Raw genomic sequence first — 13,955 nt, 5'->3', positions numbered from 1 at the left:
GACCTTAGGTGATCCACCCACCTTGGCCTCCCAAAGTGCTGGGGTTACAGGCCTGAGCTACCACACCTGGCCAGCCACCTTATTTTTAGGTGTCAGTTCCAAGATCATCACATTGAAGCCTTTCATTCTATGTAATGTTGCCTCAGAGTACACTATCCTTCCCAAATATCAGTTACAAAGAAGGACTATGATTAACCCTATTTGGGTCTGGTGCTCAACCCTGGACCAGTCAAGAGGGAAAGGACCATGTATTAACCAAACCTGGTCACCTGCCTTCCCACAAGGATGAGGGCGGGCTTCTCTGTTTGCCTCACCATAATACTATGAAATAGGGAAAGGAGTGAACACCTTCAGAAAGGAATATTGTGTTTCTATCCTATACACAATCTAGCAGAAAGAAAACTTTCTCTTGAATTCATCATTGCCGTTAGGCCCTAGACTCTAGGGCCCATCACTTTAGCCACTCTCCTACTAAAATCCTTAACTCCCTTGCCCTACTGTCTGCAACTGCATGGGAAGTTTGTTAACTTATCTATTTTCCAGCCGGGGGTGGTGAGTCACTCCTGTAATCCCAGTACTTTGGGAGGCTGAGGCAGGCGGATCACTTGATGTCAGGAGTTTGAAACCAGCCTGGCCAAAATGGTGAAACCCCATCTCTATTAAAAGTACAAAAATTAGGGCTAGGCGTGGTGGGTCACGCCTGTAATCCCAGCACTTTGGGAGGCCGAGGTGGGCGGATTGCAAGGTCAGGAGTTTGAGACCAGCCTGGCCAATATGGTGAAACCCCGTCTCTACTAAAAATACAAAAATTAGCCAGGCATTGTGGCTCGTGCCTGTAGTCCCAGCAGGAGGCTGAGGCAGAATAATCACTTGAACCTGGGAGGCGGAAGTTGCAGTGAGCTGAGATCTCGACACTGCACTCCAGCCTGGGCGATGGAGTAAGACTCCGTCTCAAAAAAAAAAAAAAAAACTACAAAAATTAGCTGGGCATGGTGGTGGGCACCTGTAATCCCAGCTACTCGGGAGGCTGAGGCAGGAGAATCACTTGAACCCGGGAGGTAGAGGTTGCTGTGAGCCAAGATCATACCACTGCACTCCAGCCTGGGCCACAGAGTGAGACTCCTTGCCCATTAGTGGGAAAAATATATTTTGTTGAAGAGTCCTAAGGTAATTTTATGGTCTCTGCTTTCCACAGGCCCAGAAATCACTTTCTGTTTCCCTAATCAGCTTGTCTACCATTTTCCACGGTTGCCATTGCAACCTTCCTCACTCTGCTCAAAACTTTCTCCAAGTCGTGATCCAAGAAAAGACCATTTCAATCAAAATCATTGCAAGCTACATTTATCCCAAGGAAAGATGCCCAGACTACAAAAATACCCTGCCTCAGAACCAAGGGTAGAAGACGTTTGGTTTTACTGACCTTTATCTAGTACACCTCATTAATGGGTGTCTGCCTCAAGAGCCTAAATCGTGATTCTCAACCTTGACTGCACATTGGAATCACCTGGGATCTAAAATTATGGCTGTCTGGTGCCTCCCACATAGACTCTGTTGAAATTGATCTGAAATATGATCTGGACATAGGTTGTTTTGCTTTTAACTTTCCAAGTAATTCTGACCTACAGCCATGGTTGAAAACCAATAGCATAGGCCAATGGTTCTCAAAGTGTGGTCTCTAAACCAGCAGCATTAGCATCTCCTGGGGACTTGTTAGAAATGAAAATTCTCAGGTCCCACCCACAGATCTCCTAAATCAGAAACTCTGGAGTTGGAGCTCAGAAATGTGTTGTGTTGTGTGTTTTTGTTGTTGTTTTCTGAGATGGAGTCCACTCTGTCACCCAGGCTGGGGTGCAGTGGCGCCATCTCAGCTCACCACAACCTCGGCCTTTTGGGTTCAAGTGATTCTCCTGCCTCAGCCTCCCGAGTAGCTGGGATTATAAGCATGCACCACCACACCTGGGTAATTTTTGTACTTTTAGTAGAGACAGGGTTTCACCATGTTGGCCAGGCTGCTCTTGATCTCCTGTCCTCAGGTGATCCACCTGTCTCGGCCTCCCAAAGTGCTGAGATTTCAGGTGTGAGAGCCACCATGCCCGGCCCAGAAATGTGTGTTTTAACAGCACTTCATGGCTCTGATGCACAATAAAGTTTGAGAATCAATGGCCCCAGCTTTGGCAGTGCTTAATCTGACCTGCCCTTGTGTATGGGTTAGGAAGTAAAAGGATAAGTTGTCTCCTCTCGGCCACTCCCTGGCTCACCATTTGCTTTATTTTATTTAATTTATTTTTTTGAGATGGAGTTTTGCTCTTGTCGCCCGGGCTGGAATGCAATGGCGTGATCTTGGCTCACCGCAACTTCTGCCTCCGAGGTTCAAGTGATTCTCCTGCGTCAGCCTCCTAAGTAGCTGGGATTACAGCCATGTGCCACCATGCCCGGCTAATTTTTGTATTTTTAATACAGACAGGGTTTCACCATATTGGCCAGGATGATCTCGAACTCCTGATCTCAGGTGATCCATCTGCCTCGGCCTCCGAAAGTGCTGGGATTACAGGCATGAGCCACCACGCCCAGCCAATATATTGTTATTAACTAAAGTCCATATCTCGTTCAGATTTTCTTTTTTCTTTTTTTTCTTTTTTTTTTTTTTTTGAGATGGAGTCTCGCTCTGTTGCCCAGACTGGAGTGCAGTGACATAATCTCAGCTCACCACAACCTCTGCCTGCTGGGTTCAAGCGATTCTCCTGCCTCAGCCTCCAGAGTAGCTGGGATAACAGTTGCACACCACCATGCCCGGCTAGTTTCTGTATTTTTAGTAGAGACAGGGTTTTACCATGTTGGTCAGGCTGGTCTCGAACTCCTGACCTCGTGATCCACCAGCCTCAGCCTCTCCCAGTGATGGGATTACAGGCATGAGACACTATGCCCGGCCTCCTTCAGATTTTCTTAGTTGTTACCTAATATCTTCTTTTGTTCCAGGATTCTATCCAGAATACCACATTACATTTAGTAGTCATGTTTCTTTAGGTTCCTCTTGGCTGTGACATAATGGTAGATCTAAAAATGACAGCACTATCCACATCACCACACAGGTTTCAGAAGCAGATAGAAACAACTGCCACATTTTCATGATATAGCCTTTTTTTTTTTTTTTTTTTTCACTGCAAGCTCCGCCTCCTGAGTTCATGCCATTCTCCTGCCTCAGCTTCCTGAGTAGCTGGGACTACAGGCGCCCGCCACCACGCCCAGCTAATTTTTTTGTATTTCTTTTTTTTTATTTTTATTTATTTTTATTTATTTATTTTTTTTGAGACGGAGTCTCGCGCTGTCGCCCAGGCTGGAGTGCAGTGGCAGATCTCAGCTCACTGCAAGCTCCGCCTCCCGGGTTCACGCCATTCTCCTGCCTCAGCCTCCCGAGTAGCTGGGACTACAGGCACCCACCACCTCGCCCCGCTAGTTTTTTGTATATTTCAGTAGAGACGGGGTTTCACCGTGTTAGCCAGGATGGTCTCGATCTCCTGACCTCGTGATCCGCCCGTCTCGGCCTCCCAAAGTGCTGGGATTACAGGCTTGAGCCACCGTGCCTGGCCATTTTTTTGTATTTCTAATAGAGATGGGGTTTCACTGTGTTAGCCAGGATGGTCTCAATCTCCTGACCTCATGATCCGCCCGCCTCGGCCTCTCAAAGTGCTGGGATTACAGGTATGAGCCACCGCGCCTGGCCCAAGTCAGGCATTTTTTAATAAGTATTAGCGTGAATAGCATGAATTGTTTACAATTTCCTTTGCAAGATTTCAAATTGCAACTCTTGAAGTGTTGTTTTTGATTAGATAGTCTTTTTATTTTTTATTTATTTATTTTTTGAGACAAGGTCTCATTCTGTAGCCCAGACTGGAGTGCAGTGTCGAAATCATAGCTCAGGGCAGCCTCGACCTCCTGGGCTCACATAATCCTCCCATCTCAACCTCCCCATGTAGCCAGGACTACAGGTACACACCACCATGCCCGACTAATTTTTTTATTTATTGTAAAGAAAGGATCTCACTATGTTGCCCAGGCTCAGCTTGAACTCCTGGACTCAAGCAATCCTCCTGCCTCAGCCTCCAAAGGTGCTGGGATTACAAGCATGAGGCACCACACCCTGCTGGATTGTCTTTATTTCACATTTTGTGTATAAAATGGGTTTTATATCACATGCTGTAAAACCACTCAATGTCCATAAAATGCATCTGGCGATACCACACAAATATGAGGTGGGGCCCCTGGTGAGTAGAGTACAGATTCCAGAACCGGGACCCAGCTCAGGAAACTAATTTAGAAGGTCCAGATGAGGGTCAGAGCTATTTTTATTTTAATCTCCAGGTGATTCTGATGCATTTGGGAATCTTTAAGGAACAAGCTTAAATTTAAATTCAGTGTCCAAGTAACATAGCAAGCCCTAATGGTGAAATTCACACTAAAGAGAAGTAATAATGAATATTTAATTAAACATATGCCACGATACATATGTATAGACATCCTTAAACCTATATGACCTCCCAAATTCCATTTTTAAATTGGTTATTTGAAGCCTAAAATACGTTTATTTACCCTTGGAACATAGTTATGAATGTTGGGTAAGTTCTTCTAACAACCCACGAAAATGTGTTTACCCAATTACACAAGTGAAGTAGCACACCCTTGCAATGAGCAATATAAATCAATATTCTGGTGATACTAGATATAAAACAATATAGGAAAATGAGTAAGAAATTGTCTTTTTTAATTTTTATTTTTTGTTTTTTAGCGACAGAGTCTTGCTGTAGCCAAGGCTGGAGTTCAGTGGTACAATTATAGCTCACTGTGACCTCAAACTCCTGGGCTCAAGTGATCCTCTTGCCTCCGCCTCACAGATCACTGGGAAAAAAATGAGGGGGCAGATGGAGTTATTGAAGGAAGCTTCTGCATTATTTGGTTGTTTTTGTTTTGTTTTTTTGTTTTTAAGACAGAGTCTTGCTCTGTTTCCCAGGCTGGAGTGCAGTGGCACAATCTTGGCTCGCTGTAACGTCCGCCTCCTGGGTTCAAGCGATTATCATGCCTCAGCCTCCGGAGTAGCTGGGATTACAGGCACGCACCACCACACCCAGCTAATTTGTATTTTTAGTAGAGACGGGTTTTGCCATGTTGGCCAGGCTGGTCTCAAACTCCTGACCTCAGGTGATCCACCCATCTCGGACTCCCAAAGTGCTGGAATTACAGGCATGAACCACCGCGCCTGGCCTTCTGCACTATTTGAAGAGCTCTCAATGTTGTTAGCCCATTTTCCGCTTAAAATTCAACTCTGTATTTTCCTTTTTTTTTCTTTTTAAACTGTCTCACTCTGTCGCTCAGGCTGGAGTGCAGTGGCGCGATCTTGGCTCACTGCAACTTCCACCTCCCAACCCTCTTCCTCTTTTTATAAGGACACACATCATATTGGATAGGGGCCCCACCTTTACAATATTATTTAATCTCAGTTACCTCCTTTAAAGCCTTATCTCTAAATAGAGTCACATTTGGGATTAAGGCTTCGACATGGCCGGGCGCGGTGGCTCAAGCCTGTAATCCCAGCACTTTGGGAGGCCGAGGCGGGTGGATCACGAGGTCAGGAGATCGAGACCATCCTGGCTAACATGGTGAAACCCCGTCTCTACTAAAAATACAAAAAACTAGCCGGGCGTGGTGGCGGGCGCCTGTAGTCCCAGCTACTCGAGGGCTGAGGCGGGAGAATGGCGTGAACCCGGGAGGCGGAACTTGCAGTGAGCCGAGATCGCGCCACTGCACTCCAGCCTGGGCGACACAGCGAGACTCCGTCTCAAAAAAAAAAAAAAAAAAGGCTTCGACATATAAATTTTGGGGGAATACAGTTCAGTCTGTAACACCATGCCTCACCCCAGATCAATTAAAATTTGGAGGAGGAGGCCGGGAGCGGTGGTTCACGCCTGTAATCCTAGCACTTTGGGAAGCCAACATGGTGGTGCGCAGCTGTAGTTCCAGCTACTCAGGAGACTGAGGTAGGAGAATCGCTTGAACCTGGGAGGCAGAGGTTGCAGTGAGCTGAGATTGTGCCACTGCACTCCAGCCTGGTGACAGTGCGAGACTCCGTCTCAAAAAAAAAAAAAAAAAAAAAAAAAATTGGAGAAGGAGGGCAAGCATTGGTACCTTTTCTTTTTTCTTTTTTCTTTTTTTTTTGAGACACGGTTTCACAGTGTTGCCCAGGCTGGAATGCAGTGGCATGATCACAGCTCACTGCTCCCACCTCAGCCACCTGAGTAGCTAGGACCAGCTACTCAGGCATGCACCACCATACTCAGCTAATTTTATGTTTATTGTTTTTTGTAGAGACAGGGGTCTCACTATGCTGCCCAAACTGGTCTGGAACTCTTGGGCTCAAGCAATCCGCCCACCTTGACCTCCCAAAGTGCTGGGATTACAGGCATGAGCCACCATGCCCAGCCAGCATTGGTACTTTTAAAAGAGCTCTCCAGGCTTGGCCAAGCATGATGTCTCACGCCTGTAATCCCAGCACTTTGGGAGGCCAAGGCAAGAGGATCACTTAAGATCAGGAGTTTTGAGACCAGCCTGGCCAACATGGTGAAACGCCCGTCTCTACGAAAAATACAAAAATTATCTGGGTGTGATGGCACGCACCTGTAGTCCCAGCTAACTCAGGAGGCTGAGGCAGGAGAATTGCTTGAACCTGGGAGGCAGAAGTTACAGTGAGTTGAGATGGTGCCACTGCAGTCCAGCCTGGGCGACAGAGTGAGACTCCATCTCAAAAAAAAAAAAAAAAAAACTCTCCAGGATTAAGAACCACTGGTAAAGCATGAGCTTTGAAGACAATCCCACACTCCCGTTGGGTTTCTGCTATTTCCCATGTACCTAAGAAAATGCCCTGAGTTCAGATTCCTCTCCTATAAAATGGGAGTACTATTAGCACATAGGGTTCATGTAAGAATTAAATGAGACACTGCACACAAAGCACGTCACACCTGCCAGGCTGCAGCAGGTACTATACAGTCAATGGCAGTCCCCACTCAGCTACTGCTGCCATGAAGAAGCCAGATTTTTTTTTTTTTTTTTTTTTTTTTTTGAGACGGAGTCTCGCTCTGTCGCCCAGGCTGGAGTGCAGTGGCCGGATCTCGGCTCACTGGAAGCTCCGCCTCCCGGGTTCACGCCATTCTCCTGCCTCAGCCTCCTAAGTAGCTGGGACTACAGGCACCCGCCACCTCGCCTGGCTAGTTTTTTGTATTTTTAGTAGAGACGGGGTTTCACCGTGTTAGCCAGGATGGTCTCGATCTCCTGACCTCGTGATCCGCCTGTCTCGGCCTCCCAAAGTGCTGGGATTACAGGCTTGAGCCACCACGCCCGGCCGAGACAGATTTTCTTGAGGCAGCAGGCAACAGCTGAAAGAAAGGGGGAGCAGGAAAGGGTGTTTATGTGAGGAAGATTATCTGAAGCAGAATTAAGTAAACTGAATGTTGAAAGAGAAGGAGAACCTGGGTGTGGTGGCTCGCGCCTGTAATCCCAGCACTTTAGGAAGCTCAGATGGGCAGATCACCTGAGGTCGGGAGTTCGAGACCCGCCTGGCCAACATGGCGAAACCCCCGTCTCTACTAAAAAGCAAAATATTAGCCTGGCGTGGTGGTGCACGCCTGTAGTCCCAGGTACTTGGGAGGCTGAGGCATGAGAATTGCTTGAACCCAGGAGGCAGAGGTTGCAGTGAGTCGAGATCACGCCACTGCATGCCAGCCTGGGCGACAGAGCTGGAAAAGAAAAAAGAAGGCCGGGCACGGTGGCTCACGCCTATAATCCCAGCACTTAGGGAAGCCGAGTTGGGCGGATTACGAGGTCAGGAGTTCAAGACCCACCTGACCAATATGGTGAAACCCCGTCTCTCCTAAAAATACAAAAATTAGCTGGGCATGGTGGCACATGCCTGTAGTCATAGCTACTCGGGAGGCTGAAGCACGAGAATCGCTTGAACCCAGGAGGCAGAGGTTGCAGTGAGCCGAGATTGTGCTATTACACTCCAGCCTGGGCAACAGAGCCAGACACTGTCTCAAAAAAAAAAAAAAAAAAAAAAAAAGGTGTAGTGGTTCACGCCTGTAATCCCAGCACTTTGGGAGGCCAGTGGGTGGATCACGAGGTCAGGAGATCGAGACCATCCTGGCTAACACGGTGAAACCCCATCTCTACTAAAAATACAAAAAAAAAATTAGCTGGGCATGGTGGTGGGCGCCTGTAGTCCCAGCTACTCCTGACGCTGAGGCAGGAGAATGGTGTGAACCTGGAAGGCGGGGCTTGCAGTGAGCGTAGATCCTGCCACTACACTCCAGCCTGGGCGACAGAGCGACACTCCCTCTCAAAATAAATAAATAAATAAATAAATAAATAAATAAATAAAATTAAAATTAAAATTAAAAAGAAGAGAAGTAGATATGTTTACAGATTTTGGCATCCTCTTCCCTGCTCGGGAATAAAGAGACAGTTCTCTTGCTGGGCATCAGGTGGCGCCAGGAACTTACAGACGAAAATTTCAACTGTGGCTGGGAGAGTGGATGAGGAAGGAAAGTTAGTCCCAGGTCTCCCTGATGCAGCTGCCACTTTGTCTAGACAGAGTGTCTTCAATCGCGTGTCCAAATTTCAGTGAACCCATGAAATTCAGTATGTGGACTAATCCACCTCCTCTAGATCTTTTCTAATTATTATTTTTTTTCTTTTTTTTTTTTTTTTTTTTGCGACAGAGTCTGGCTCTGTCGCCCGGGCTGGAGTGCAGTGGCTGGATCTTACCTCACTGCAAGCTCCGCCTCCCGAGTTTACGCCATTCTCCTGCCTCAGCCTCCCGAGTAGCTGGGACTACAGGCGTCCACCACCTCGCCCGGCTAGTTTTTTGTATTTTTAGTAGAGACGGGGTTTCACCGTATTAGCCAGGATGGTCTCGATCTCCTGACCTCGTGATCCGCCCGTCTTGGCCTCCCAAAGTGCTGGGATTACAGGCTTGAGCCACCGCGCCCGGCTCTAATTATTTTTATATCAAGGGACATGTATAAACATGCATACTCTATGTTTGTGGTGTTTTCTTAGATGGCTGAAGGTATTCTCTTTCATTGGAGTCATAGGATTATTCCCTGAAACAAATTATTTGATATTGTCATAAAGATTGACCTAGGCCAGACAGCATTTACACATCTATTACATTCAGTTTCTCTCCAGTATGAATTCTCTGGGGTAGAGTAAGGCATGAACTATAATTACAGGACTTTCAATATTTATGACACTCACAGGTTTTCTCCCCAGAGGTAATTCTTTGATGTGGACTAAGATTTGAGCTCTGATTAAAGGTTTACCACATTCAATAAATTATAGGACTTCTCTCCTGAGTGAGGAAAGGTTTTCCTGCAGTCATTACATTCAAAGGATTCCTCTTCTAACATGAAGTCTCCAGAAAAGGCTAAATTATAGCTAAATATTTCCCCACACTCCTTCCTTTTTTTTTTTTTTTTTTTTTTTTTTTTTTTTTTTGAGACAAGTTGTGCTCTTGTCGCCCAGGCTGGAGTGCGGTGGCGCGATCTCAGCTCACTGCAACCTCCACCTTCCAGGTTCAAGGAATTCTGCCTCAGCCTCCCAAGTAGCTGGGATTATAGACACCCGCCACCACACCCGGCTAATTATTTTGTATTTTTAGTAGAGATGGGGTTTCACCATGTTGGGCAGGCTGGTCTTGAACCCCTGACCTCAGGTGATCCACCCACCTGGGCTTCCCAAAGTGCTGGGATTACAGACATGAGGCACCGCACTTGGCCTACACTCCTTACTTTCACAGGTTTTTTTCCCAGTGTGAATTCTGTGATATTCAATAAAACCTAAGCTATCGCTGAAGGCTCTTCTTTCCACACTCAATGCACTTACAGGGTTTTCCTCCCAAATGAATCATATCATGTTGAACAAGTTGAGATCACCACCTAAAATATTTTCCAGTCAGTGGTGGTGCTTCTTGCCTAGAATCCCAGTACTTTGGGAGGCCAAGGCAGGAGGATCACTTGAGCCCAGAATTTCCAGACCAGCCTGGACCACATAGGGAGACCCTGTCTCTACAAAAACTAAAACAATTAGCCGGCATGGTGGCACACACCTGGAGTCCCAGCTACTTGGGAGGCTGAGGTGGGAGGATCACTTGAGCCTGAGAGGTCGAGGCTACAGTGATCCATGATCATGCGATTCTACTCCAGCCTAGGCAACACAGCAAGACTCTGTCTCAAAAAAACATTCCCACATTTATTACATTCATAAGGTTTCTTTCTACTATGAATTCAACAATATCTAATGAGCTCTAACTTCCCTTTGAAAGTGCTTTCCCAGCCAGGTGTGGTGGCTCACACCTGTAATCCCAGCACTTTGGGAGGCCAAGGTGAGTGGACCACAAGGTCAAGAGTTCAAGACCAGCCTGGCCAATATGGTAAAACCCCATCTCCACTAAAAATACAAAAATTAGCCGGGCATGGTGGTGGACGCCTGTAGTCCCAGCTACTCAGGAGGCTGAGGCAGGAGAATCACTTGAACCTGGGAGGTGGAGGTTGCAGTGAGCCGAGATTGCACCACTGCACTGCAGCCTAGGCGACAGAGCAAGACTCCAACTCAAAAGAAAAAAAAAAAGTGTTCTCACATCTGCTCTGTTTATATGATTCTTCTACAATATGAATTCTCTTGATTAGAGTATAGTGTTATGGACTGAATGTATGTGTTCCCAAAAAATTCATAAGTTGAAGACCCAACTCCCAGTATGGCTGTATTTGGAATAATTAATTGGAAGTAATTAAGGTTCAATGAAGTCATAAATTTGAGGCCCTGGCCAGAAGCAGTGGCTCAGACCTGTAATCCCAGCACTTTGAGAGGTCAAGACAGGAGGATGGCTTGAGCCATGGGGTTTCAGACCAGTCTGGGCAACATAGTGAGATGCCATCTCTACAAAAAATTTAGGCCAGGCACGGTGGCTCACGCCTGTAATCCCAGCACTTTGGGAGGCCAAGATGGGCGGATCACGAGGTCAGGAGATCGAGGCCATCCTGGCTAACACGGTGAAACCCCGTCTCTACTAAAAATACAAAAATCTAGCCGGGCGTAGTGGCGGGTGCCTGTAGTCCCAGCTACTCGGGAGGCTGAGGCAGGAGAATGGTGTGAACCCAGGAGGCGGAGCTTGCAGTGAGCCCTCCACTGCACTCCAGCCTGGGCGACTGAGCAAGACTCCCTCTCAAAAATAAAAAAGAAAAAAAAAATTAAAAATTAGCTGGGCATGGTGGTGCATGATTGTGGTCCCAGCTACTCAGGAGGCTGAGGTGGGAGGATCGCTTGAGCCAAGGAGATTGAGGCTACAGTGAGCTGTGATTGCTGGGCTACTGCACTGCAGCCTGGGTGACAGGGTGAGACCCTGTCTCAAAAAAAGAAGATGAAGGAGAAGAAGAAGAAGACAGAAGAAAGAAGAAAGAAGGAGAAGAAAAGAAAAGAGGAGGAGGAGAAGGAGGAGGAGGGGGAGGAGGGGGAAGAGGGAGGAAGGAGGAGGGGGAAGAGGGAGGAAGGAGGAGGGGGAAGAGGGAGGAAGGAGGAGGGGGAAGAGGGAGGAAGGAGGAGGGGGAAGAGGGAGGAAGGAGGAGGGGGAAGAGGGAGGAAGGAGGAGGGAGAAGAGGGAGGAAGGAGGAAGGGGGAAGGAAGAAGGAGAAAGAAGAGACACCAGAGAGCTCTGTCATCCTCTCCCTTTCTTCCTCCCTCTCCCCAGCACTCCCCTAACTGCCCCCACCACCACCACCCCATAACCTGCACACTTGCATAGAGGAAAGGCCATGTGAGGACATAGCAAGAAGGCAGACATCTATCTGCAAGCCAAGCAGAGAGCCTTTCCCAGAAACCAAATTGGCTGGAACCTTGATATTGGACTTCTAGCCTCCACAACTGTGAGAAAATAAGTGTCTGGTTTAAACCACCCAGTCTATGGTATTTCATTACAGCAGCCTGAGCAAACTAATACATATGGTGTTAATTTTCTTTGCCACATGTGTCATGTTTTCACCTAGCTCACTGGTAAAGATTTTTTTAAAATTTTTTTTGAGACAGAGTCTCACTCTGTTGCCCAGGCTGGGAGTGCAGTGGTGCGTGCAGCAGCGTGATCACGGCTCACTGCAACCTCTGCCTCCCGGGTTCAAGTGATTCTCCTGCCTCAGCCTCCTGAGTAGCTGGTATTACAGGCACGCCACCATGCCTGGCTTTTTTTTTTTTTTTTTTTTTTTTTTTTTTTTTTTGTATTTTTAGTAGAAATGGGGTTTCACCATGTTGGTCGGGCTGGTCTTGAACTCCTGACCTGATGATCCGCCCGCCTCGGCCTTCCAAAGTGCTGGGATTACAGGTGTGAGTCACCGCGCCAGGCAAGATTTTTTTTAATGATACAACTTTGAGCCGGGCGCGGTGGCTCAGGCCTGTAATCCCAGCACTTTGGGAGGCCAAGACGGGCGGATCACGAGGTCAGGAGATCAAGACCATCCTGGCTAACACGGTGAAACCCTGTCTCTACTAAAAAAAAAATACAGAAAACTAGCCAGGCGAGGTGGCGGGCGCCTGTAGTCCCAGCTACTTGGTAGGCTGAGGCAGGAGAATGGCGTGAATCCCGGGGGCGGAGCTTGCAATGAGCCAGGATCGCACCACTGCACTCCAGCCTGGGCCACAGAGCAAGACTGTCTCAAAATAAAAATAAAAATGATACAACTTTGTTGAGGGTGGGGGTGGGAGGTAAGAGCACTTGTTCATTGTTAAAGGATTGCAAACTGGTACAAATTACAGGGAGAGCAAATCTTGCCAAAGGTAATAGTCATGCACCCTTTGACTGAGCAATTCCACTTCTGCAAACGTATTCTACAGATACTCTTGTCTATAAATTTACATGTGTACAAAGTTATTTGGTGCAACATTGTTCACAATACCAAATAGTTTGAAACAGTTTAAATGTATCCGGAGGGAAGTGGTTTAATTAATTAAGATACACCTGGCCAGGGCGGTGGCTCAGGTGGCTCACGCCTGTAATCCCAGCACTTTGGGTGGTTGAGGCGGGGAGATCACGAGGTCAGGATATAGAGACCATCCTGGCTAACACAGTGAAACCCCGTCTTTACTAAAAATACAAAAAATTAGCCGGGCGTAATGGCGGGCGCCTGTGGTCCTAGCTACTTGGGAGGCTGAAGCAGGAGAATGGCCTGAACCCAGAAGGCGGAGGTTACAGTGAGCCGAGATCACACCACTGCACTGCAGCCAGGACGACAGAGTTAGACTGTCTCAAAAAAAAAAAAAAAAGATACATCCATAAAATGGATTAACAGCCAGGGTGGCTCATGCCTGTAATCCCAGCACTTTGGGAGGCTGAGGCAGGTGGATCCCTTGAGTCCAGGAGTTCCAGACCAGCCTGGCCAACATGGTGAAACCCTGTCTCTACTAAAAATACAAAAATTAGCTGGGCATGGTGCCACATGCCTGTAATCCCAGCTACCTGGGGGACTGAGGTAGGAGAATCACTTGAACCTGGGAGGCAGAGGTTGCGGTGAGCCGAGATCATGCCATCGCACTCCAGCCCAGGCAACAAGAGTGAAACTGTCTAAAAAAAAAAATTAGCTGGGTGTGGTGGCACGTGCCCGTAATTCCAGCTACTCGGGAGGCTGTGGCAGGAGAATCGCTTGAACCTGGAAGTAGGAGGTTGCAGTGAGCCAAGATTGTGCCATTGCACTCCAGCCTGGCGACAGAACAAGACTCCATCTCAAAAACAAAACAAACAAAATAAATAAATAAATAAATAAATAAACAAATAAATAAATAAAGTGGTTACCAAGAACACTATGGTTCCAAAGTGGGAACCAACAGGGCAGAACAGCCTGTGTCCTCAACAAACTCGGAAATGTGTGCTG

Source organism: Macaca nemestrina, chromosome 17, assembly GCF_043159975.1.
Source record: "Macaca nemestrina isolate mMacNem1 chromosome 17, mMacNem.hap1, whole genome shotgun sequence".
NCBI classification, from domain to species: domain Eukaryota; kingdom Metazoa; phylum Chordata; class Mammalia; order Primates; family Cercopithecidae; genus Macaca; species Macaca nemestrina.
This window is presented reverse-complemented; position numbering follows the sequence as displayed.